Source organism: Leopardus geoffroyi, chromosome A2 (assembly GCF_018350155.1).
Source record: "Leopardus geoffroyi isolate Oge1 chromosome A2, O.geoffroyi_Oge1_pat1.0, whole genome shotgun sequence".
In the NCBI taxonomy this organism is placed as follows: Eukaryota; Metazoa; Chordata; class Mammalia; order Carnivora; family Felidae; genus Leopardus; species Leopardus geoffroyi.
The window spans coordinates 36,736,826-36,762,574 of record NC_059331.1 but is presented as its reverse complement, the minus strand read 5'-3'; the positions used below and the strand labels follow the sequence as shown (position 1 = coordinate 36,762,574).

At 38.1% G+C, this 25,749-nt stretch overlaps 1 long non-coding RNA gene across 1 annotated transcript; it reads left to right on the top strand.

The window, feature by feature from the left end:
* Positions 1–14,594: 14,594 nt before the first annotated feature.
* Positions 14,595–20,055, top strand: LOC123607593. Its single transcript, XR_006716792.1, has 2 exons — positions 14,595–14,648; positions 19,983–20,055. It is a non-coding gene; the product is annotated as an uncharacterized LOC123607593 (long non-coding RNA).
* The last annotated feature ends 5,694 nt before the right edge of the window (positions 20,056–25,749 follow it).

Below are 25,749 nucleotides of genomic sequence, written 5' to 3'. Positions count from 1 at the left end.
GGCCTGAGATTCTCTTTCTCTCTCTATCAAAAATAAATAAACAAACATTTAAAAACAAAATAAAAAGTACTCACAAGTTAGTTCATAGGCTTAGGTAACTAACTATAAGTCCAGGGATGGGTTTGGCTTCAGGAACAGGCGATTCCAGGAGATCAAACAATATTGCCAGATACGACCACCGGTCAGATCTCATTTCTCTTCTCGTGGCGTTTTGGCTTTATTTCTATAAAGATTCCTTCCACAAGTGAGGGAGGAAAACTTCTAGCAGCCTAAATCTATATCTGTACAGTCTATAATTCAAAGACAGAGACATGCTTTCTCTCACCTAACATTCATTTGTCAGTCACATGAAAGAACTTTTATTAATGTTTGCAGGGCTCACATGCATATCCTTGGAAGAATTAGTGAGCTTAGGAGGATGGGGTTCTATGATTGGCCCAGGCATTAATATGTGCTCACCTCTGAAAACAGAGATAAAATAGACCACACTTGTGACTCCCCTTCTAATTTTTCATGGAGTGAAAGTGGGTACTAAAGAAAAAACTGCTGCATTTTAATTTACAATATTTTTATCACCAATATACATATACTTCATAATACCAAAAAAAAAAAAAAAGGAGCATGAAAATCACCTTCAATGCTACCATACACAGAGATTGCAAGAGAAAAATGTATGTGTATATTTTCAGTTTTTCTATGGATTGAAAAAGGAAAAAGATACAAGTTTTTTTAAATTCAATATATATTTGGGGTGCCCGGGTGGCTCAATCAGTTAAGGGTCTGACACTTGATTTCAGCTCAGCTCATGACCTCACGGTTAGTTAGTTCAAGCACCACGTTGGGCTCTGTGCTGACAATGCGGAGGCTGCTTGGGATTCTCTCTCTTCTCTCTCTCTGCCTATCCCCGGCTAACGTGTGCTCTCTAAATAAATAAATAAATAAATAAATAAATAAACATTGAAAAATTTTAATAAAATAAATTAATATATAGTCAACCATTTCCTCCCATTGCAAAATATTCTCCCTAACCTAACTGTAATGACTGGTTCAAAGAGCAATCTTGGGAGATGCTCACAAACTTTCCTCTTCCATAAGAGTAATTTTGATCTTCTTTTTGTAGGTGAAGTTACTATTTTCTCTGCAGCGTGCCTTGGTGTTTAGGTAAGGCTATAGGGTGGACACTGAGCATCTCATGGAAAGCCTTTACTTCCCTATGCCCCCAAATAAATTCATATTCAAATATTGAATCTGGGGAAAGATTACAGACATACCAGCATGTGCCTGGACTTGCAGAGGTTTGAAAGAAAGCTTGGCTGGAGGCCCGTCTCGCTCCTGCCATGTGGCTGAGCAGGCTGTGAGGCCAGAACCTCACATGTGCATGAATGCCGGAAGCGGTGAGCATGGTGAGCAATATCCTGACTTGATTATTTCAGATTCTTGTTACTTGTTAAATAATGGAACAGGAACAATCCACAGCAGGCGTCCTTGAAGTTACAGGGAGCCAGTCATGCCTAGGAGAAAAAGTCTGTGAAAATGTCCTTCTTTCCTTGCACAAATACAGCCAGATGCGAAGACCTTCAGTGAAAGTCTTCCCGATTGAGCTATGGAAATGGATGCGTTGCATGTGCTCCATTGTGAGACAGGATTCTCTTAAGCGGTATGCCGGTAAATGTTCAGCAACAAAATAAAGAAAACAAAACGGTATTTCTAAGCGTTTGCCAACATCTATGGCATAAATACTCCCGCAATGTTTAGCTTTAAATTGTCAACCTGACATCACTGAATGTGGTTTTAGGAAAAGAATCAGGCATTTGACTTTGATCACCTGGCAAAAGCCTGCAGCAGCACAACATTGATTCAGCCCTTCCCTTCAACCACGTGTTTAGTGAGTTCCTCTGCGGTGTCAGACCTGGTGCTAGCCTCTGGGGGTTCAATAGTGAGCAAAACACACACATTGTTCCCGCTCACTTGGATTTGTAACGTAGTGGAGAAGAGAGACATGAATCAAACATTCACTAAAATAAAAGTCACACTAAAGTAGGTACTAAGAGGTTGTTACCTTGTCTGGGATCAGAGAAGACTCCCCTGACTGTTATTTGTCCACATGCCAGGGTAGGATACTGGTTTCAAGCCAGAGGGAAAAGCAGCTTCTAATATCTGGGTGTCACCCTTTTTCTCTTGATAACCAGATCCTTGTATTAAATCCCCATATCTGAAATATCTAGGGTGGATTCTCTTTTCCTGACTAGACTCTAGATGATGTACTGAGGAAGTACATTTGAATTGAAATCTGTGAATATCTTACATTGGCTTTCTCCCCAAGCATCGAAACCTTGAGACAAGGATTTGAAGAAAAAGTAGGGGAGTGGAGAAGTAAGACAAGGGACAGAAGGAAGTAATTAAAGCATGCGTTATCAAGCAAACTACCACCATGAGCATCTTGAGCTGAATTCTACCTGGGACTCTGAAAGAGTGTGTTGAAAATGCCCCTCAGACTTATTTAAGGAGAGTGACAACTCCCAACAGCCATCTGTTGAGGGCTGCTTCTGAGGGGTGTAATTCCCCAGCATTTTTGGCATGCAGTAAAAATGGAAAGTGTGCACACTTGTGGCCAAGGAAGACCACAGGCAAGGATACTCAGGGATGGCATTTGGAAGTCGGGTCAACTGGTCTAGAAATGGTCAGTGCCAAAGGGATTTGTGCAGGGCACTGATAATGTCTGCTACAAGTAAGTAAAAATAAATTGGTGTGTGTGTAGAACCATGAATGGTAAGTGAACACCTTTGTAGAAAATGTATTCAAAGTAGTTGAGAGTTGGCTCAAATACTACAAGTATGCATAAGTAGTTCATCATTCTATACCGGGCTTCAGCTAAATATGTTTGGACACCACTGTAATAATAGCAGCCCTAAACCAACCTGAGTTATATTGCTACCCACAGATAGCTCTTGAAATTTCCAACCTTTGACCTTTAAAAATGTGCAGTTGGTAAGGATGTGTTGTATTAATATCATGTGTCAACCTTCTCTCTGACATTTCCCTCTTTCACTAAAGCTTTTTATTTTGTCTCCAAACTACCTTCACTTCCTCTGCCTATACGTTTTCACAAACTCTTCTACCTTTCTAGGATGCTTCTGCCTTCCTCCTCCACCCTCCCCCACACACAAAATCACACAATCTGTCCAGTGAAGCCCCATTCATTTTTCCATACCCAGGTCCAGCATCAGCCCCTCTGTAAAGCTTGCTCTGAGCCTCAGGATCAGATAAGCTTAGCTTTCCTACACTCCATTTCACATAGCAGCATGTGGTCAAGAAGAAGAACTTTAGAAACAAACTACCCTCCCTTTTTATTCAGGTAAAGTTGATGGGACACAAAATTAACCATCTTAAAATGTGCAATTCAGTAGAATTAGTACATTCACAATGTTTTGCAACCATCATCTCTAACCAGTTCCAAAACATTTTTAACACCCTAAAAGGAAACCCTGTACCCGTGAAACCAGTAACTGCTTTCTAAGAGTTCATTTATCCTGGATATTTCATAAAAATGGAATTATACCAATATGCAACTGGCGTTCGTGTCTCACTTCTTTCACTTGGCATGTTTTCCAGGTTCCCCCATGTTGTAGCCTATGTTAGTACTTCATTTTTATGACTGACGAATATTCCCTTGTATGGATATGCATACCCTTGTATGGATTCCCTTGTATGTATGTACAAATGGGTTTGAAAACCTATTTCCAATACTTCTGGGTATCCACTTGGGAGTGGGATTTCTGACTCACATGGTAATTCTATGTTTAACTTTTTGAAGAACCATTGAACTCTTTCACAGTAGTTACACCATTTTACATTCCCAACTTCGAGGTAAGAGGGTCTAATTTCTAGAACTGCCCAGTCTTGAATATCGGTCCAGCTGCGTACTAGCTATGCAGTCTTGGGCAAGTTACTTTCTGTGCCCAATTTCTATCATAAATAAAGAAGAGTAGAATTGTACCTACCTTGTATGATTGTTTGAAGGATTGATTAAGTGTATAAGTGTATGTAAAACACCTAAATACTGCCTGGTCCATAGGAAGCACCAAGTGTTAGCTATTTTAGTTATTTACTGCTGTTAGAGCACTCATTATTCTCCATGAAAACTCAAAACATATCTCCACTTTTTAGCAGCATACCTGGCAAACAGAATATAGTCAACAAGTGTTTGGAGATTGAAATGGATGGTAAAAGCTAAGGAACTTTTCAAAAATAAGTAGGTAGAAATTTAAGCCATATTAAATATTGAAATATATAGCAACAAGTATTTAAACTGTGTGATACTCACATAATAATAGATACATAGATACGTATTTTGTAGGTAACAATCAAGTGGTCCATGATAGACCCTACTATATAAGTTTTTTTTTTTCAAAAAAAATGTTAATGTTTATTTATTTTTGACAGAGAGAGAGAAAGAGAGCAGGGGCAGGAGAGGTGCAGAGAGAGAGAGAGGAAGACACAGAACTCAAAGCAGGCTCCAGGCTCCACACTGTCAGCACAGAGCCTGATGCAAGGCTGAAACTCATGAACTGTGAGATCATGACCTCAGTCAAAGCTGGATGCTTAACTGAATGAGCCACCCAGGCACCCCATAAGTTCTTAATATATGGCAGGCATATGATAAATTATAAAGAAGTATGAATTATAAAAAGTTCTGTATCTAACACCATATACCAGGGTCAATCCAGATGAATGTGAATTTTTATTTAAAATTAAATTACACAAAATTACAAGAAAATTTAGGCAGGGGCACCTGGGTGGCTCAGTTGGTTGAGCATCCCACTTTGGCACAGGTCCTGATCTCATGGTCTGTGAGTTCGAGCCCCAGGTCGGGCTCTGTGCTGACAGCTCAGAGCCTGGAGCCTGCTTCAGATTCTGTGTCTCCCTGTCTCTGCCCCTCCCCCCTCATGTTCTGTCTCTCTATCTCTCTCTATCAAAAATAAATAAACATTAAAAAAAATTTTTTAAGAAAATTTAGGCAAATATATTTGTCTCTCTACCTGTGGAGATAAAAGTATGGAACAAATCTCAAAGGAAGAGAGCAATGAATTTGGTTATTATAACAGAAAAAGCCTCTGCTCTTCAAAAAATAAATGAAATAAAAAGGCAAGCAAGAAAAAATAACATAAATATTACAAAGTGTTTATGTCCTTAACGTAGAAAGAGCTGTTATAAGTCATTAAGGAAAACAGCACGGCAGTAATAGAAAAATAGGGGAAAAAGTAGTGTTTTAAAATAATTTCCAAAGGAAAAATAATAACCAAAAAACAAATTTAAAAAAATCATGAAAATGAAAATATCTTATTTTATTAAGAAACAAAGAAATGTGAATTAAAGGAGAAGCCATTTTTACCCAATAAATTAACTGGACTTCAGAAACTGATAAGCCTCAGTGACAATGTGGGTACACTGAGATGGGGCTGTCACATATTGCTGATTGCTGTGCAAATTGTTGCAAATTTTCTGGAAATTCTAGAACTTCTTTTAATACAATCATATATTCTTGTTTATGCCTGGTTTCTTCTACAAGTTTAATGTTTTTGAGATTCATCCATGTTATTGTGTATATCAGAAGTCCTTTCTTTTAGTTGTGAAGCAATGTTCTGTAGTGTGAATACACAACAAATTGTTTATCCGTTACTATTGGTGAACATTTGGGTGGCTTCTAATTTGGGGCTATTACAAATAAAGCCTGTTATGAACATTCTTGAACAACTCCTTATTTGGACACATGTTTCATTTGGGGGGTGCGGTAAATACCTAAGAATGAAATTGCTATATTGTATGGTAAATATACATTGCAGTTTATAAGAAACTGTCAAACTATTTTCCATTTTCTGAAATATTCGACTAATTTATATTTCTACCAATAAGGTACGAGAGTTGAAAGAGTTCCATTTCTTCACCAACACTTAGTATTGTCAGTCTCTTAATTTAGGCAATCTATTCGTTGTGTGTTTTTTAAAATGTTTATTTAGTTTTGAGAGAGAGAGAGAGAGAGAATGCGAGTGGGGGAGGGGCAGAGACGGGGAGACAGAGGATCCCAAGTGGGCTCCACACTTACGGCACAGAGCCCAGTGCAGGGCTCAAACTCTTGAACCATGAGATCATGACCTGAGCTGAAGTCAGGTGCTTAATCGACTGAGCCACCCAGCTGCCCCAGGATTTTTTTGTTTTAAAGTAAGAATATTTTTTGGGTGGTATCGTGTTTGTCATATTGCCTCCCATCTTGGCCATGATGTCTGGTTGTTTCATTCTTAACAGACTAAAGGCAGAGCAAGTTCAGGTGGCCAAAACCTGATCTTTCCAACCTTTCATCAATTGGTTCATCTACTGAAGGCCTTTGACTGAATCAATTATTTTATTAGGGAGTACAAAATGATAATTTAAAAAATTCTCTCATTCTTTCCATATTTTTACCTAGAAGGTTCCCATAAACCACAACTTTCACATACTGACCATAGCTATTTTGTTGCCCTGAAATAGCATCTACACAGGAAACAGGAAAAATCCTTATTCTTTCTCTTAAGGTGCCAATAAATGGAATTGTCAATAATTTTTTCGAAGAGTTTTCTCTTGACTTGGGAAAATGTTCACAATATAATGTTGAGTAAGCAAAGCAGGATAAAGCTATATTTAGTAAGAGCATTCGTTTTCTCTGCTTTATGGGATTGTAGGTAGTTCTTATTTAAACTACACTTACTATATTTTCCTAGTTTCAATAACGAGCAATACTTACAAAGTCTGTCCAAAAAAGTTATTATAAGTTTGCTGACTTATTCAATGGATGGCTGGATCAAGTTTTTTCAACATTTCCCATTTTCACAGTTGTTTGAGGCTGTGTAGTGCACATATTATAAAGGGGGTGAAGAGCATCAGACAGGGAAAAGGCAGAGGTTCCATTAAGCCAGCTCTTGAGTTTCTCTGATCTAATCCATTTTCTTCCTTTAGGTCCTGACATCTTTTAAGAAGAAGTGAGATAGAATGGGCTGGACTATAAATAAAACTGCTGGCAAGAAGAAAACATGAGGGGTTGCTACCATAAAATCCCACCATGAAAACTTGAAAAGAAAAATGCCTCAGGTAAAAGGCCTATGTTCCTGCTTGTTGATAAGTAAAGATATTTAGAGACATAACATCACCTCTGATCTCTCTAATGTTTTTATAGCTCATGCTGATATTTAGGTATTTGGGATACGTCAAAATCCTATTCTGTTACACACTGAATCGGTCAACATGCTCCAAAGAGTGCCATTTACTGTTGTGTGTGTGCCTTTTAAGTCTTCAAATCTTTGCACCAAAATGAATTCCACTTTATAAGAAAACAACTCAGTGAGGCATCTTTATGCGAGACAAATACTGATTGGAAAATATGGCTTCCTTTGATCCAGGCACCCAGGTCTTCCCTGGAGCCATGGCTTACTTATGGAAGTTGAAGGCTAGCATTTTCACCTTTAGCATTTGATTGTCAGAATCTTAGCCTGGCATACAAAAATCTGAACTCACATTTTTTCCCCCTCTACAGGCTATTTGTTCTTTAGTGCAGCTTTCATTTCTCTTTGGAGACATTCTCTTTGGCCGATTCAGCACCATTAGACTACAAAATGCCTCAAAGCATCAAATGATGTTTATTGAGATTGACAATATCTGGGAAGCAGGCTTTCATTCTGGTTTGACTGAATCGAGTATTTCCCCCATGACAGTCACCCATGCAATTATTTGATCAGAGAGAGGCTTCATGCTGTTTACCAGCGTGGTGATCCCAGAAGTGAACATCATGAAAGGATTTCTCATTTTAGAGAAAGATACTGATATTTCAAGTGGCTACTATAAGCTAGACTTTTTTGTTGTGGCTATTTGTTTGTTTTCCTCCAGCAACCATATCCAGTTTTCCTCTAAAGAATGAGCACTCCACATTTGTAGTCATGAGGTTTAGGTATGACTGACTTCATCTTTCTGGGGATGGGCTTCCATAGCTTTCAAATAAATGTACTTCTTTTCTCTTACTATAGTGATTGATTTGAGAAGAGGCAGGTAAATAAAGCACACTGATTCCAGGTACTGAGAGAAGTTATCTCCTTCTTCCATGGAAACCACCAGAGGACAGAACTTTCTTTTGCTTAGACAGTAAAGCATGAGGATGTATGGCCTAGAACTTCCCCAGCAATTGTTGAAAGATGAGGTGAGCCATTCTGGGAACACGGTCAATGCCCAGAGGAGGCACACGACACAGAGGTAGATCACTCATGACTCCATAAACTCTGGACCAAAGCTCCTCCGGATGTTTTACAGTGAGTGAGCCATTAAATGTGTCTATATTTCTTAAGCTAAGTTGGATTGAGTTTCCTGTTGTTTGCAATCCAAGATTCTTAGCTAATGAGGAGAAGTCAGTCTTATGTTGGCTCTTTTGGCAAGGCCAACACAGGAGTTCAGGCTATTGATTCTGTTTATAAGGAGTTCAGAACCAAGAAAGACTAATACTTGGTGAATGAGGTAAAAATATTAGTTATATCTTGGGGAAAGGCGCAAGGGAGCTTTCTGGGTGGCTGGAAATGCTCTGCATCTTGACCTGGAGAGTGGTTACACAGGTGTAGACATATATAAATATTCATTAATCTGTACACTTAGCATTTGCACATAATATCACTGCATATCACTGCACATATATTATACCTCAACTTAAAAAAATCTTTAGCTAATTGAGAAAGAATATTTGACCAAAAATGGCGGCCAGACTGAATTGTTGCTGTAGCTTCCAATAGTACCAAGAAGCAAATTGCTTTATCAAACTTCAACAAAAAACCATGTCATCAGATGCATCTCTGGCAAGAGGGTATCTGTAGATGCATGACATAATTTAGATGCACACACTTTGGGAAAAATCTCTGTATACACATCCATACATACATCCATACATACAATACACATCTTAGGTGCATATGTAGCCTGTATTATATATATGCATGTATATGTATAAATGTACATTTTTGAATCTATATGCTCCTAGTATGTGTGTATGTGTGTACATATATATACACATGTGTATATACACACATACACATACATTTTGAAGAATACACACACAAACACACATGTATACACACACATACATAATACATTTGAGGAACATACAGAGTCAAACCAAGATGTAGGACCAAAAAGAACTGTGCCTTGAAATAATTTAGTGTTCACTCTTGAAATCATTTTTTTTTTTTTGGTCAAAGGGTAGGAGTAGATGTCATAACTTTGAGCTTGTATTGTTTCCAAAAGAAAGAAACAATACAATTCACTGGCATACTCAGTTGCTTCCAAACAAGGCTCGCCTCTGACAGACAAGTGACTCACAAATTCATCTTTTTACATGAAATTTATGTTGCACTTAACTTTTCTCAGGGCCAAAGCTATAAATAGAAATCAGGTCATTGTATCATGACAATAAAATTATGATTATTTATGCACATTGGAGATGAGAAAGCGACTTGCCTTCATAAATCACCTTTTTTCCATGATTCATTGAATTCTTCCCGACCCATGAATAATGAGGTCCCTAATTTCCTACAAAGAATTGGAGAAATGAAGACAAATTGAGGGTGGGAGGAGCCTGGAGGAAAATTATTAAATTAGGGATTTACATTTTTACATAGTAAGTGTATGGAGAATGTTCCATGGCAGTCTATACTAAATCGATGCTGCATAATGTGGAAAATAGCAGCCTGATGATTCTTCATTTCCCTTGACAAGTGTAAATGCTGTTATTCTAACAATGGCACCGGATACTTTTTTGGAGACTGCTTGTTAAATTAAAAAAAAAAAAAAAGCCTCCTTTAAGAAGCTCTTATGTTAGTAGCATGTGCAATCCTACCAGCTTTCATACACCCTCAGCAAAAGTCTGTTTTGCCTGTCACAGGCTCTCTTTGCTCCTGACTGCAAAATAAGCATTTAAAAGTGGGGTTTTTATTAAAATCATGAAATGTTCAAATAAAATTGGACTCTACTCTGTGAAATGCACCATTCACCAATGGAAAAAGTCCATGAACAAGAATAGTCCAATGTTATTATATAACATCATGGAAAGAAGAAAGAAATGTTGACCATTTTTCTTAAACTATGTACCAATAAATTCCTTAAAATGTAAGTTGCCGGAGTCATCCTCTGTCTCCTCTAGAGAATGAGAAATAAGGATGATAAGTATTAATAGAAGAGAAATGAGTAACACTATTATAAAATAATCTCACCATTTTATTATGCCAATAAATTCTAAAAGTGTCATCATCATTTCCAATTTTATAGAAGGGCTGCAGTGTGATAAAATACAAAACAAATATGAGATTTCTTTCATTTTAAAAGTACTATTGGATCCACTATAGATAGAATTTTATTTTTTTTTCTCCAACGAAAGGAAAACAATAAGTGCAGTGAAACGGAAATCCTTGTTTAATTAAAAAAAAAAAAAGAGGATTTTCTGCTCTCACACTATAAGATCTTTGCATTTCAGACTCTACTAACATGACATTCATCATCATTTGGGTAAGTGCTTAGTTAAAGTCTTCCCTTGTGGCTTCAGACTGAGAACAGCATCTGATCAGCAGCCTTGGTTTCACACTAGCAAAACTTCTCATTAAAATACATATGAAGACGTGGTGCGAGGTGAAAAATCAGGGCAATAACCCAAACTAGGACTGATGGCCAACTTAAGCCAATATTTTATATAAATTCCCACTTACTTAGTAATGCCTTTTTAATAGGATGTGAATGACCTTTATCTGTCAGACCTCTCTGAAATACCAGATTAGACATTTTAGTAAACTAAGCTATGTCCCCTGCCTCCACCCTACAGGTGTTCTTTTGGAAGCAGACATTGGTGGCATTCTCCTTCCGTTCTTTCTAGCTCCCTCTCTACCCCAGTAAGGTCTCTCTCTTTGACATCGGATAATAGATGAAAGCTTCCAGCAATCAAATGGGAGAAGACAAAGGAAATGCCCCCCTGGTACTAGCTGAAAATTGTACTTGTTCATTTATTTCATGAAACACTTGGCAGTGGTAATAGGCTAAGATCACATCATGCTGCCAGAGATGCACTTGATGCAGGCATCGATAATGGAGCTGGAAGCTGTACGTGTGAATTTATTTTCCCAGGTTACATCTTAGTCCTTCATCAAGGCTATTTGCACAAAATAAGAGCCTCTAGTAAGACACTCATATGTTGAGGCACCTGGCTGGCTCAGTTGGTAGAGCATGTGACTCTTGATCTCAGGGTTCTTGATTTCAGGCGAGTTCGAGCCCCATGTTGGGTGAAGAGATTACTTAAAAATACAATCTTAAAAAAAGACCCTTGTATGTTTATAGCATACAACCAGGAGTATGGATTGAGTGGCAATCCCTACACCCTGTTGAATAGCAAACAAAAGATCAGATGGACGATGTCATTCCTATAGGCAAAAAACAGACAACCTCAAAACCCCCCAGGAATTTATGAAAAATATGGCAGGAAAGGAAAAGAAACCATTACCCTGGAAACTCAGAACTAGCCTCTGAAAATGATTCACCACAAAAACAGGGTGAAAAATTTAGAAAATCGGCGTCCTTACTTGAACCACAAGAAGTTTGCCATGAGGAAATCATACTGAAATGAAAATAAGATGGAACACAATGAAACATGAGATTAATGGGCTAAAGAGGGACAAGGAGAAAATTAAAATTGCAATGGCAGAATGAAAAACTTGTGAGAGGATCAAAATGAAGATAGTCACTGTTGAAAATTAAATCATTGTGGGGGGAGATGAGGTTAAGACACTCTTCCATTCTCAGAAGCAAAGGACAAAGACATTAAGACAATTCAGTGAATTTGGAATGGAGATTATACTTAATCATTTACAGGTACTTCTGAGGAAAGAGCCAGACTATTTTGAATAGAAGAAATCCTGCATAAGTTTAAGGAAGTAAACCTTCTATGATTGAAAGAAAACAACCAATAGCGAACCCTGTGTATAAAGCTGTGAAAGAGGTTGCCATTGTTTAAGTTAACCAGCATATGCCTGGAGACTTTTTGAGTTGCAAGAATAAATATATACATCCTAAGAGAGCCTAGCAAGGTAGTGGGGTGAGGTGGGGTTGTGGTGGGGAGAGGCCAAGTACAGGTAACACAAAAATTGAATTTAACACCAGATGTCTCCTTAGCAGGAAATATGAATGTCTGCAGTATTTTATGGAGAAAATATTTTAATACAAAATTGGCCCTAAAATGGTAACATATATCTCTATTAATCATTTCTTCAAGTTGTCTTTGTGACCCGAGAAATATCTAGGGAAAATGCTATTTTATAGAACTGCTCAACCTTCCCCTGAAGGCCAGAGGTGAGGAAAACGGCAAAGAAGAGAAGGCCTTTGACTTTTTGGAGATGTCAACCAATGAAAGACAAAACTGCAAGCTGCAAAATAAAATATGTGTCTTGGGACACCTGGGTGGCTCAGTTGGTTGAGGGGCCAAATCTCGGTTTCAGCTCAGCTCATGATTTCATGATCTGTGGGATCAAGCCCCGCGTCAGGCTTCGGGCTTTGCACTGACAATGTGGAGCCTGCTTGGGATTCTCTTTCTCTTCCTCTCTCTCTCTCTGCCCCTCTCCAGCTCATGCGTGTGTGTGCACTCTCTCTCTATCTCAAACTAAATAAACATTTTTTTTTATAGTGCATTTATTTGGGGTCTTAAAGATTGCAATCCAAGAGGGGTGCCTGGGTGGCTCAGTCAGTTAAGTGTCCAACTTTGGCTCAGGTCATGATCTCGCGGTCCGTGAGTTTGAGCCCCACGTCAGGATCCGTGCTGACAGCTCAGAGCCTGGAGCCTGTTTCTGATTCTGTGTCTCCCTCTCTCTCTGACCCTCCCCCGTTCATGCTCTGTCTCTCTCTGTCTCAAAAATAAATAAACATTAAAAAAAAAGATTGCAATCCAAGAGACACAGATTCCACTGAAATCAAAAGCATGTTCTGGGGTGACAAAGAGGTTAGAGCTTTTGAAGAGCAAAGAGGAAATTTATATAAGTTGTTTTGAATGAAATGAAACAGGTGCTGGTATAGCTACAGTTACACTAATCTATAGGTGGCTGGTTGCTAGGGCTAGTGTTAGGTGGAAAGTTCATTTGTGTCCATTCTTACCTATAGCAGATACCTTGGCTTTTGGCTGAGTTCAGAAAAATTTCTGAGAATTTGAGATGGAAGACATGTATAAGTCCCACCTCCTCAATGTCCTCCTGGCTCCATTTTAAATAACCCTCTTAGCATTGCTTACTTCATTTTTTTCTGGGTTGTCAAAGAGGACAACCAATATTTTCCTAACAGTTCCGTGATGATTAATTTTACGTGTTAACTTGAATGGGCTAAGGAAGCCCAGACAGCTGATAAAATATTATTTCTGGGTGTATGTGTGAGCGTATTTTAGAAGAGATTAACATTTGAATAGTTGAACCAAGTACAGATGGCTCTCCTAAAAATGAGTGGGTGTCATCCAACTTGTTGAGGGCCTAAAGAGAACAAAAAAGTGGAAGGATGGTGAATTCTTTCTGCCAGAACTAATACATCCATCTTCTCCTGGACTGGGACATTGGCAGTCCTGGATCCCACCCTTTGAGACCTGAATTCTTAATCATTTACAGGTCCTTCTGAGGACTGAATTCTACCACTGGCTTTCCTGGTTCTTCAGCTTCCACGTGGATTTCTCAGCCTCCATGATTGCATGAGGTTATTCCTATAATACATCTTGTCTTATATGTATGTATGTATCCCATTTGCTCTTTGTCTCTAAAGAACTCTGAAAAGAACTCTGAATTGAACAAGTTCAATAACGTGTTTGGTATGGAAGTTGCAGGGGGGTGGGTGGGGAAGAGAATTCTTTCTTTTGCATTATACAAATGCCAACACGTGGTTTCTGCTGTCTCAATGTTTTCAGCACAAAGACCTGACACTCTCTATTTTCACACTGTTTAATTTTTGAAAAAAGGGTTTGGATAATTGGTAGTTTTTTCCTTAACTGTTTCATAGAAGGTAACAGTGAAGCCTTCTGACCTTAGGCTTCTCAACATAAGGTTTTTATTTATTAATTTGATTTCTTTATGTAGGTCAATTAAGATTTTCTTTTTTTCATATTTTTTTAATGTTTATTTATTTTTGGGGAGAGAGAGTGCAAGAGGGGGAGGGGCAGAGAAAGAGGGAGACACAGAATCTGAAGCAGGATCCAGGCTCCTAGCTGTCAGCACAGAGCCCAACACGGGACTCGAACCCAAGAACCACGAGGTTGTGATGTGAGCTGAAGTTAGACACTTAAGAGACTGAGCCCAGATCTTCTATTTCTTTTCAAGTCAGTTATGATCACTGGTATCTTTCGCAGAATTCACCAATTTGTATAGAGGGGTACTGATGCATAGGGGCACTTGTGCCCCAATGTTTATAGCAGCACTCAACAATAGCCAAACTGTGGAAAGAGCCTAAATATCCATCAACTGATGAATGGATAAAGAAATTGTGGTTTATATACACAATGGAGTACTATGTGGCAATGAGAAAGAATGAAATATGGCCCTTTGTAGCAACGTGGATGGAACTGGAGAGTGTTATGCTAAGTGAAATAAGCCATACAGAGAAAGACAGATACCGTATGTGTTGACTCTTATGTGGATCCTGAGAAACTTAACAGAAACCCATGGAGGAGGGGAAGGAAAAAAAAAGGTTAGAGTGGGAGAGAGCCACAGCATAAGAGACTCTTAAAAACTGAGAACAAACTGAGGGTTGATGGGGGGTGGGAGGGAGGGGAGGGTAAGTGATGGGTATTGAGGAGGGCATCTTTTGGGATGAACACTGGGTGTTGTATGGAAACCAATTTGACAATAAATTTCATATATTAAAAAAAATTAAAAAATAAAAAATAAATAAAAATAAAAAAAGAATTCACAAATTTCTACAAAGACAGAGTTGTATTTAACAGACTTATACATGGAATTGTACATAATATTCTCATATAGTCTTTTAGTCTTTGTAGAGTAGATAGCATGACACTTCTTTCATTTCTTACTTCGATCAGTTTTGTCTCCTCTCTTCATCTCTTCATTAGTAACTAAAGGCTTATCAATTTTGTTAATCTTGCTAAAATGCACACTTTCAGTTTCCTTGAATTTCTTTATTGTTTTTCCATTTTCTATTGCATTGACTGCTGCTCACTTTTTCTTTTTGTTCTTCTTTTTTAAATTTCTTAAGATGGAAGCTTCTATTATTGATTTGACACCTTGTTTATCTGTTCTGTTGTATTTTTTTGAGAGAAAGTGCGCATGCGTACGCATGATGGGGAAAGAAGGAGAGAGGGAGAGGGAGAGAAAGGGCCCCAAGCAGGCTCCATGCCTAGTGCAGACCAAGTACAGGGCTCCATCAGACCACCATGAGATCACAACCCGAGCTGAAATCAACTGACTGGGCCACACAGGTGCCCCCTTTTATAAGCATTTGATGCTATAAATTCCTAAGTTCTCCTTTCTCTGCACCCACAGGTTTTTGATATTTTATACCTTTACTTCCATTCAGTAAAAAGATTTTCTAATTTCTTATGAGTTATTTATAAGTATATTATTTAATTTCTAAATATTTGGAGATTACTCAAATTTCTTTCTGTTAAGTTCTTAAGTGTAATTATTTTGTAGTCAGAGAATGTACTTTGAATGATTCCTAACATTTAAAATTGATTGAAACTGTTTTAGTCCTTAGCATATGGTCTATACTAGAAAAGGTTCCATGTGCATTTGAAAGGAATGTGTATTCTTTTGTCGTTGGGTAGCATATTCTATAAATGTCAGTGAGGTCAAGTGCTTGAAAGTGGTCAGATTTTCATTATTTTTGCTAACAAGATTTTCTGTCTTATTCTATTAGTTATTTACAATGGGATATTGAAATCTCCAACTATAACTTTCAAATTTTTGGTTCCTCCTTTCACTTCTGTCAGTTTTTGCTTCGTGTATTCTGGGCATCCTTTGTCAGGTACATATACATTTATAATTGTAATACTGTCATGATATATTGACCATTTTACCACTATTAAACCTTTCTTTTTATCTCTAGCAATATTTCTTGTCTTAAAGTCTATTTTGTCTGATATTAATATTATCACTCCATCTCTCTGATGGGTACTACTTGAATTCAGTGTTACAGTGACTGCTTTATTCAATTTTAAATTATTTAAGAAGTTAAGAGAAAAATCTACCCACATCATCTTTTATATTTACCATTTCTTGTGCTTTTTTTTTTTTTTTTTTTTTTTTTTACCTTCTCAAGCATTTGAATTACTGCCCGAAGGTATTTGCTCTCAGCCTAAAGCACTTCCTCTAGCATATCTTGTAGAGCAGGGCTTTCCCAATGGATGCTCTCTGCCTTTACCAGAATTTGTTTCTGTTTGGCCTTCATTGTTCAAAAACAATTCTAGTGGATGTAAAATTCTTAGTTGATAAGCATTTCCTCTGAGCAGTTTGAGGCTTTCTGGCCTCCATTTTTCCTGATAAGTAGTCAACAGTTAGTTGGATTGTTTGACTCTATGTAATGAGTCCTTTTATTCTTGATGCTTTTGAGAACTTTTCTTTGTCTTTCTAGACAAGAATTTCCCTGCTTATCTACTTAGAGCTCCTGGCAAGTCTTGGATCTGTAGATGAATACTTTTCATTAAATCTGGAAAGTGTTAGGCCATTATTTCTTCAATTTTTTTTTCTGCCCTTTTTTACTTCTCCTCTCTCTCTGGGATACCCATTTTTCACTTGTTAATGCACTTGATGTTGTTCCATAGATCTCCAAGGCTTTCATTTTTCTTCAATCTTTTTTCTCTCTGTCTTCTAGACTGAATCAGTTCTATTGATTTTTATGCAAGTTCACTTTTTCTTCTGCCTTCTCAATTTTGCTACTGTGTCCATTTGGTGAGTTTTTCATTATGATTATTGTATTTTTCAACTTTAACATTCCTACGTTTTTCTTTTCTTTTTCTTTTTTTTTTTTTCAAGTAGGCTCTAAGCCCAACATGGGGCTCAAACTCACGTGACCCAGAGATCAAGAGTCACATGCAGTCACATGTTCAGAGCACCCGGGTGGCTCAGTCAGTTAAGTGTCAGACTCTGGGTCTTTGCTTACATGGTTTGTGAGATTGAACCTATGTCAGACTCTGTGCTATTAGTGCAGAATTCTCTCTCCTCCTCTCTCTGCCCCTCCCCTGCTCTCTCTGTCTCAAAATAAATAACCATTTAAAAAAATAGTCACAAGCTGTATTGACTGAGCCTGCTAGGTGTCCCTCCATTTGTTTCTTTTTAATAGATTCTGTTCCATTGTTGATATTCCCTATTGTTGAGTTATGGTCATCACATTTTCCTTTGTTCTTTAAACATGGCTTCTTTTAATTATTTGAACATACTTGTAATAGTTTCATTGAGTTAATCCAGCACCTAGACCCATGAAGAGACAGTTTCTACTAATTACTTTTTGTCTTGAATATGGGTCACTCTCTCCTGGTTTTCTAGTTCTCACAATTTAAAAACTGGATATTTTAGATAATTTATTATAGCAACACTGGATTGCAATTTTCCTTTTTTCCTATGGTGAGTTTTATTTGCTAATGTTTGTTTCTTGCTGTTTAAAGCAACTTGCCTGTACTTAATCTATAGAATTAGATTATTACCTCACAATGTGCAGCCTCTGATGCCTCTGTTCAGTTTTTCTTTATTTTCTTTGTTTAGCTTATGTCTACATAACCTAGTGTTCAACCAGCGACCGGCCAGTGGTTGTGCAAAATATCTTAAGCTCAAAAGGCTTCCACCATCTGCTTGTGGATCTGTGTTTGGTTTGAGGCAAGCATTCAAAATTTAGGCAATATTCAAGTCTGCCCTAACATTTACTTTCCATGACTCTCAGTTCTCCCATTGTGCATAAGAATAGGCTCCCAGACAGCCAGTGATCTGTAGAATGGTTATTAAACCTTTCAATGGCTAACTCATATCCCTATTAAAGTTTTTGATAGTCCTTCAGTCTATCATTCCCTTCCCCCCAGAGGGACTGAAACCCTGGGCTCAGAGAGAGGGCTCTAGCCCTTTCCCATTCACCCCAGTTGCCAATTTTCCACTCTCTGCTCGAAATCAAGTTAGCCTGCTCCTCTTGCAACAAGGCTGTCAGTTTTCATGGTCAGTCTCATCTGATAGAATTGGTGTGCTGGCCAATCTGGGGTGGGGTGTGGGAGTAGCCACAGGCAAGAAAGCCACAGACTTCTACTGTTCTTACTCGAAGGTCAGCAGTTTTTCATGAATATATGCTTTTCAAATTGTTGTTTCCTTTTGGTCCATTTCCAGAGCCCCAAAATGACTGTTTTTGACAATTTTGCCTAGTTTTGTAGGTTTTGTTGTTGCTGTTTTTGAAAGAGGATTTATCAAGCTAGTCACTACTTCAAAACCAGAATCTACACAACCTCCACCTCCCTGTGTTTTTCAGTCTTTGCTTCCAGGCTACGCTTAACCATCGCATTGTCAGAGCAAATTCTAGGACACACACAACTCTTTCTAGGGCAGATTCTTAGTTGAAAACCTTTTATTGTCACTTGTTGATTCCCAAGTAATTGGGTAACCCGTATGAGATCTGCATCTTCTCCAGCCCTCTTAGTTTGCCCTTCCCTGCTTCCCCTGCACAAGCAAATGTCCTACTATCCCCCAAACAGAGAAGAATGATGGAACATTGATGAGAACTTTCTTAGGAAAGATTGTATAGAAGATTTTTTTTTTTTTAATCACACACCACTCAGCAAAAAGCCATAGTAAATCCTCTTTCACTAGTCAGTTCTAATCTCATCAAAGTCCCAGTTTGTAAGACTGCAGGGGGACATTCCACCCTCACCTTTTCTCTAAATAGTGTTGAGTCCTGTTACTACTCTTCTCAAGATTATCCATCTGCCAACACATACCAGATCTAACTTCTTCCTCCCCTTAATTGTGCAGACTAGCTTCCCTTTTCCTTGTGAAAACTGGACTCAAATTCTAAACCTAGATTTCAAAGGCTTGCAATTGGTTTCATCAAAAAATCTTCTAAAGACTGTTGGATCTCTCTCTACAGAGATTTTGTACGACAAGATCAGTACATAAAATGTTTTCAAGTGTTAAGTTATTTAAAATTTTTTTTTAACATTTATTCATCTTTGAGAGACAGAGCATGAGCGGGGAAGGGACAGAGAGAAGGAGACACAGAATCTGAAGCAGATTCCAGGCTCTGAACTGTCAGCACAGAGCCCGACCCGGGGCTCAAACTCACGAACTGTGAGATCATGACCTGACCCAAAGTGGGACGCTCAACCGACTGAGCCACCCAGGTGCCCCTAGTGTTAAGTTATTTTAAAAATCACATTCTATCACCTCATACTTGGCAGACAGTCCAATTCTTACTTTGTTAAGAAGTTTGAGGTCATTTGACCTGAACCCCTTCATCTACCTGTCAGCTTGTGATTAACACCTACCTATCCCTTATGCTTTCCTTGGGTCCCAAAGAAAGGAAAGTGGGTCTCTACATCAATGTTTAGAGCCCCTACCTACATACTGGTGAATGTTCTTTTAGTTTCATTTAACTTACTGTACCTCTGGATAGTTTAAGCAAAGACTGATTTATACAAGAATGTTAGAAAAAAGAAAAGAAAGACCTACTAAGGACCTCGGCAGTAGAGCATGTGGTTCTTTCCTCAGGGATGGTGTCATAAAATGATGGAAGGAAGTATCTGCTTAAGTTTCAAATCTCAGAAGAAACAATCTGATTGGCTAGCTTGTTTCAGAAGCCCTTTCATAGACCAATCACAGTGGAGTGAGATGAGGTTGGGGTCTGTCACTGAAAGAAAGGGGAGCAAAGGTGCTGGATAGATAAGGGTAGTACTATAGTAGAAATAGACCTAGAGGGTGTTGTGCTAGGTGAAATAAGGCAGAGTAAGACAAATACCATATGATTTCACTTATATGTGGAATCTAAAAAACAAAACAAATGCACAAACAAAAACAGAAACAGACTCATAAATCCAGAGAACATACTGGTGGTTGCCAGAGGGGAGGAAGGGGGAGGAATAGGCAAGATAGAAGGGATTAAGAGGTACAAACTTCCCATCATAAAATAAATAATTCATAATGATGAAAAGTATGGCATAGGCAATAGAGTCAATGATATAATAACATTGTGTGATGACAGAAATACACAATAAATACACTTATTGTGGTGAATGTTGCATAATATATAGAATTATTAAATTTCTATGTTGACCACCTGAAACTAATATAACATCATATATCCATTGTACTTCAATAATAAAAGTTTTAAAAAATATAGAACTGCAGTGATACTGACAAACTCTTCCCTCCTGACTTTCCCTCGACCATCAGTGTCTCTCTTTCAATTGGTTATTTCTTCTTGTCTTCAAATAAGTGCAGATACCCCTTAGCTTGAAAGAGAATTTTTCTAACTTTGTAACCTTCACTTCTCATCTTATTTTTTTCCCCTTCTTTTCATCAGGTTCCCAGGCAGCTGATTTACTCTCTGAAGAAAGCTTGCTTATATTGTTCCTCTTCACCTTCTTTGCTATCTCAAACCCTCTCTTTTTTCCAGAAAGTCTTTAGAAAGCCTTTCCTCCATCCCTGTTGACCCCAATCAAAAAATTCTAAAACACCATTTGGTTTCAGCAACATTATTAACTATGTTAGATGCTGTTTATTTGAATTTTTATGGATTTTATAGCTTGTTTTTAATTTTACTTGTTTTCTTTTTTGTTACTGTTTTATAGTTAAGAATAATAGGGAGTTTATACCATGCTTTTATGTTTGTACATATTTAAATAGTATTATAGTAAAAATAATTCAGGTAAACCCTGGGAGTCTGAGAGAACACTTTTCTTTAAAAAAGGTCTTAAGTTTCAGGAAATGTAGGTCTATGGTGTAAATTTATTGCTTAATCACAGTATTTCCTGGTAGGTTATTGAACCTCACTTAGTGATAGTCCCCACAAAGGTACTATAAATTCTTCAAAGGTAGGGAAAATGAGGTCTGTATTTCTTTGTGTATCTTCCTCGAAATATCTAGCAGCATCTCAAAACTAGATTTTATTGAGTGAACTCATAGAAACTTTGATTCTTAAGAGTAGTTATGAAATTTTTTAGAGATAAGAACTATTTTTTTTTAACTTTTACTCATTTCTTTGAGACAGAGAGAGACCGAGCACAAGTGGGGGAGGGGCAAAGAGAGAGGGAGACACAGGATCCAAAGCAGGCCCCAGGCTCTGACCTGTCAGCACAGAACCCAACACAGGACTTGAACCCATGAACCACGAGATCATGACCTGATCTGAAGTTGGATGCTTAACTGACTGAGTCACCCAGACTCCTCAAGAGATAAGCACTATCTTTTACTGAGTCCTGCCTTTTATCCAGCACGAGGAATTGTACTAGTGCTTTAGACTATCTCAGTCTTCACAATGAACAAATAGAATAGATCTAATGACGATAACCATTTTACAGATGAGAAAACCAAGGCTCAGAGAGATTAAATAAATTGCCTACGGCCATATACCTAGTAAATACTAGAGCTGCAATCACATATGAAATGATTGTTAGAGAACTAAGTGCAAGACTCTTACAGCATAAGTCTCATGATAATTTAAAACTATATTTTGTAAGATTTATATTCAGTCCTTAGTCTGTAAGAATATCGCTAGGTTTCTTTTTCTCACTGAATACTTGACAAATGGTAAAAACTTAGTCCGTGTTTATATAGTCATGGATGCATTTCCCCTCACTACATTTTGTACTCTTACTACCAGAAATTTGTTTATACTCATTTAATCAAACAACTTTGTTTAACTTTGCACTTGATAAGAGGATATTTTAATATTTTGGGCTGTATTTTGTAATACAGGAAATGCCATGCCAACACATCATTAACAGCACATTTCTGCCCATTGACTCTCCATCTTGAGCAAGGAAATATGTGTTGTGGTAAGTACTGTACAGAGAATCAATGTTGCTAATATTTCAACCAGTGAGTAGCCATATAAAACACTGTAAACAGAACCTTAGTGTAAATGGAATAGGCATGTCTCAGCTCAATCTTTGCCTGATAATTGCTGCGTGTATCAATTTTTAAGCAATTATACGTTATAAAAAATCATTCCCAAGGCTTTAACTCCAGGACTTTAAAATCTTGATGACCTTGTTTCACATTCTCAATGGCACAGATTAGCTAATCGGAGGAAGAGAGGGCTTTGTGGTTAGTGCACAGTAACGTATAGCTTGGCCATGGTTGAGTTGTCCACTCCTTATGGCTGTATTCAAACATGTGGTCAAAACCACTGCATCCCATCAATGATGCTACTCTTGCTCATTTTTGAAGAGCAAGCTTAAGAGTTAGAGTAACCCTTATTCTAAAGAATAAATATTTAAAGAGGAGGCATTGACCTTTCATGGTGTAAGAAAAAGAATCCAAAATTCTTACCATGGTCTAGAAGTTCCTGCTTACTCTAGACCAACCCGGGTAGCATTCTTGGCCTCTCCTTGACAACCTATGCAAAAACTGCTGTTTCCTCTGCCTGAAGCTCTCCACCATTCCTCTCCCTGTCCCCTGTTATCCCTACTCATTCCTCAGATCTCAGCTTAAGGGTTACTACCTCAGAGAAGCCCTCCCCAACTAAGTCTAGACTCTCATCATAGACTTTCGTTGCAAGCTGAACTCTTATTTGGTAGCACTTATGAGTAGAATTAGATACTTATTTTGACAGCAGGTGCTTTGTCTGACAAAAGATCAGATGTTCTCTAGGATCTACCTGGAGAGGGAGAGAAAGATGGGGGGAGAGACACAGAGACAGAGACTTCTTGAGAAGGGGAAAGGAGACAGAGAAAAGTATGGAATAGCTGTGCAGGGAGAAGAAAAGACAGATAGATGACGAGCCTCAGAGAGGAAAAGAAGCCTTAGCTGCTAGGGATCCAACCCATTAATTAATTTTGTGTGGTCCAACCTACATTTCTTGCTTATGACAGAGGCTGCTACTGTGTACCAGCACCTTCATTCTCCTCTTATTCTGGGGCACACAGTTAGCCTACATTTCTCAGCCTCCCTTGCTCTTAAGTGATACCATGTAACTGAGTCCCAGCCAATGGAATATGGACAGAAGGGATGTATATTTCCAGATGTGGCTCCCTAGTACTCCATTGGACCTTTCCAGGTCCTCTCTCTTTTCTCATTGATGGGTAATGAACAGAATTCATCAGAGGATGTGAGACCTAGTGCAACTCTTAGCTAGAATGAACCTACGTCCCTGAATCCACTTGTGGAAGGCCACCTAGTGAAGACCCAACTGGTCTATGAAATGAGTGAAAAACAAACTTTTCCTTTGTTAGGCCACTGAAGATTTAGTGTTTGTGTTAGCAGCTAACTTTCACTTCCATAATACATCTCAATATTTTCATATAATATACCTTTCTTTGGCTTATATTAGTTTGAAGCATCTTAATTATTACCAAATAGCAAAAATTAACTGGTAAAATACTTATAAAGCTTTTAATCATTACTATCAAGATAGCTTTATATTTACTACCAATATATAGGCTTACTATATAATATATGTAATTATATATATAATTTTGTATAATATCTATATGGATACATATATATATATATATATATATATATATAGAGAGAGAGAGAGAGAGAGAGAGAGAGAGAAATATTCCTGTTATGTATTACTATGGGAAAGACAAATTTAGAATCAGTGATACTAACTCAGCAAGAATGAAACATAAAATTTATTACTGTGTAACTAAAAGAAATCAAAAAGCCAAATTAGATGACCAGTAAAATAGTCTGCAAATACTTATTGAACTATTATACATGTGTGTGTGCATGTGTGTGTGTTTCCAATACACAGCCAGGTTGGGGGCCATTGATCCCCAAGGACACACACCAAACCATTGGCAGTGTTTATTGCTGGGGAGGCCTAGAAAGGAAGAATGCTTGCATTCTTCTGTTATCACAACTTGTATTATCACATGGTTCTGCATTCTTGTTCCAAAAAGCATGTTCCTAAAATTAAGTTTTTGCTTAGGTAATATATGCATGTGAGGCGAAATTGAAGATACAGAAGGGTTGTACTAAGAAATGAGCCTCTCTGAGCTCTCTTGTTTGTAAGGGACCCATTTCACCTTCCAACCTGAACCTCAGCAAAAGCTACTGTTATGAGCTATATTTATATGTATATAAATATATACATTTATAATTAAATATACAAAATATATAATTGCATAAAATATATTAAAGATATAAATTAACATGTATTATATAAACATGCTTTCTTATTTTTAATATTATATATTTATATTTTATGTATGTATATTTCCACATATAAATAAAAAAGGTTCATTTTGAAACAGACAAAACAGGAATGACTTTAAGTTTATCTATGTCTTGAATTGTAAATCATTCTAATTAATCTAGTCTGATTAGTATAGGATTTATATCACAGTGGATCTCTTACATTGAATTCATTATATTTTGATATATCCCAACTTAATTTCAACTCTCAAGATGCCAATTAGAGAGACCTTTTTTCCATTCTCTCCCTTACCTCCTCCTAGGCATCTTTTGTGCTTCCAAACCCTGCCGATTACTCTGCGGGCTCCTGTGTGCTGTGTGTGTGTGTGTGTGTGTGTGCGCGCGTGTGTGGTGAGGACACAAACGGCTTCTGCGGGAAGTGACCCCAGGGAGCAAGCATGAGAGACAGACGGGGAGTGCCACAGAGAAGGTGGGACAGACAATGTAAAGCCACTGCTCCATGTGACCATTGCAGCATCCTCTGGGACCTCCCAAGGAGCCTTGTGAAATGCATCTCAGAACCGTCTGCCAACTGGGACAAAAGGCGGAGGTATTTCTCCTGAGGCACCCATCGCTCATTGTGTACCATTCACTTTTGGATTTGCTTCTTAATGGTCCTGAGGCAAAACTGTCTGGTTGCACAGATGTTAATTATCCGAGACTATTCTTAATTAGTTGTGTGAGTTATTCGTTCTGGAACCATGACAAAACCCTCAGACGCTTTGGTCCCTGAAGACATAACCCCGGGAGCTTTCCAGGAGCTTGGTTTATGACCCCTCCTCCATGTCTCTCTCCCGTTTTGAACCAGAACATTTCAGCTTAGTCAGGCTCACAGAGGCCACCCCCCATGGGGACCTTTAAAATTAAATTCTCGGGATGTACATGATTTTTAAAAGCCCTTGCACATACAGGCTAAAAGCTTCAGTGCTGCTGCCGGTGAGATTATTCAGCTCCAGATCAAATGGCATTGTGGACAACCTGGTCTTCTCTAACTGTGAACTGACCATTCATTTTCCTTGGACTTGTAATTTCCCTCGCTCTGGTGATTTGTGCATTGTGCTGTACAATGTATTAAGCATGTTGGCTGCCTTCACGATCATCTAAAATAATTAAAGCTTTAGTGAGGAGAGCATTGTACAGATTAGTGTATTAAATACTAATCTGCTTGTTCATTACAGCCTCTTACACAAAATTGGGAGGTGGGTATGCCCCAGCTCATATGAAATTACCTGTTCCTCAGAGAACACTCATATGGACAAAGATGGTTGCATAGATGGTCATTTTGAAAGGGTTTACTGGAGGACATTGCTGGTCCATTCATCTGGGAACCTAC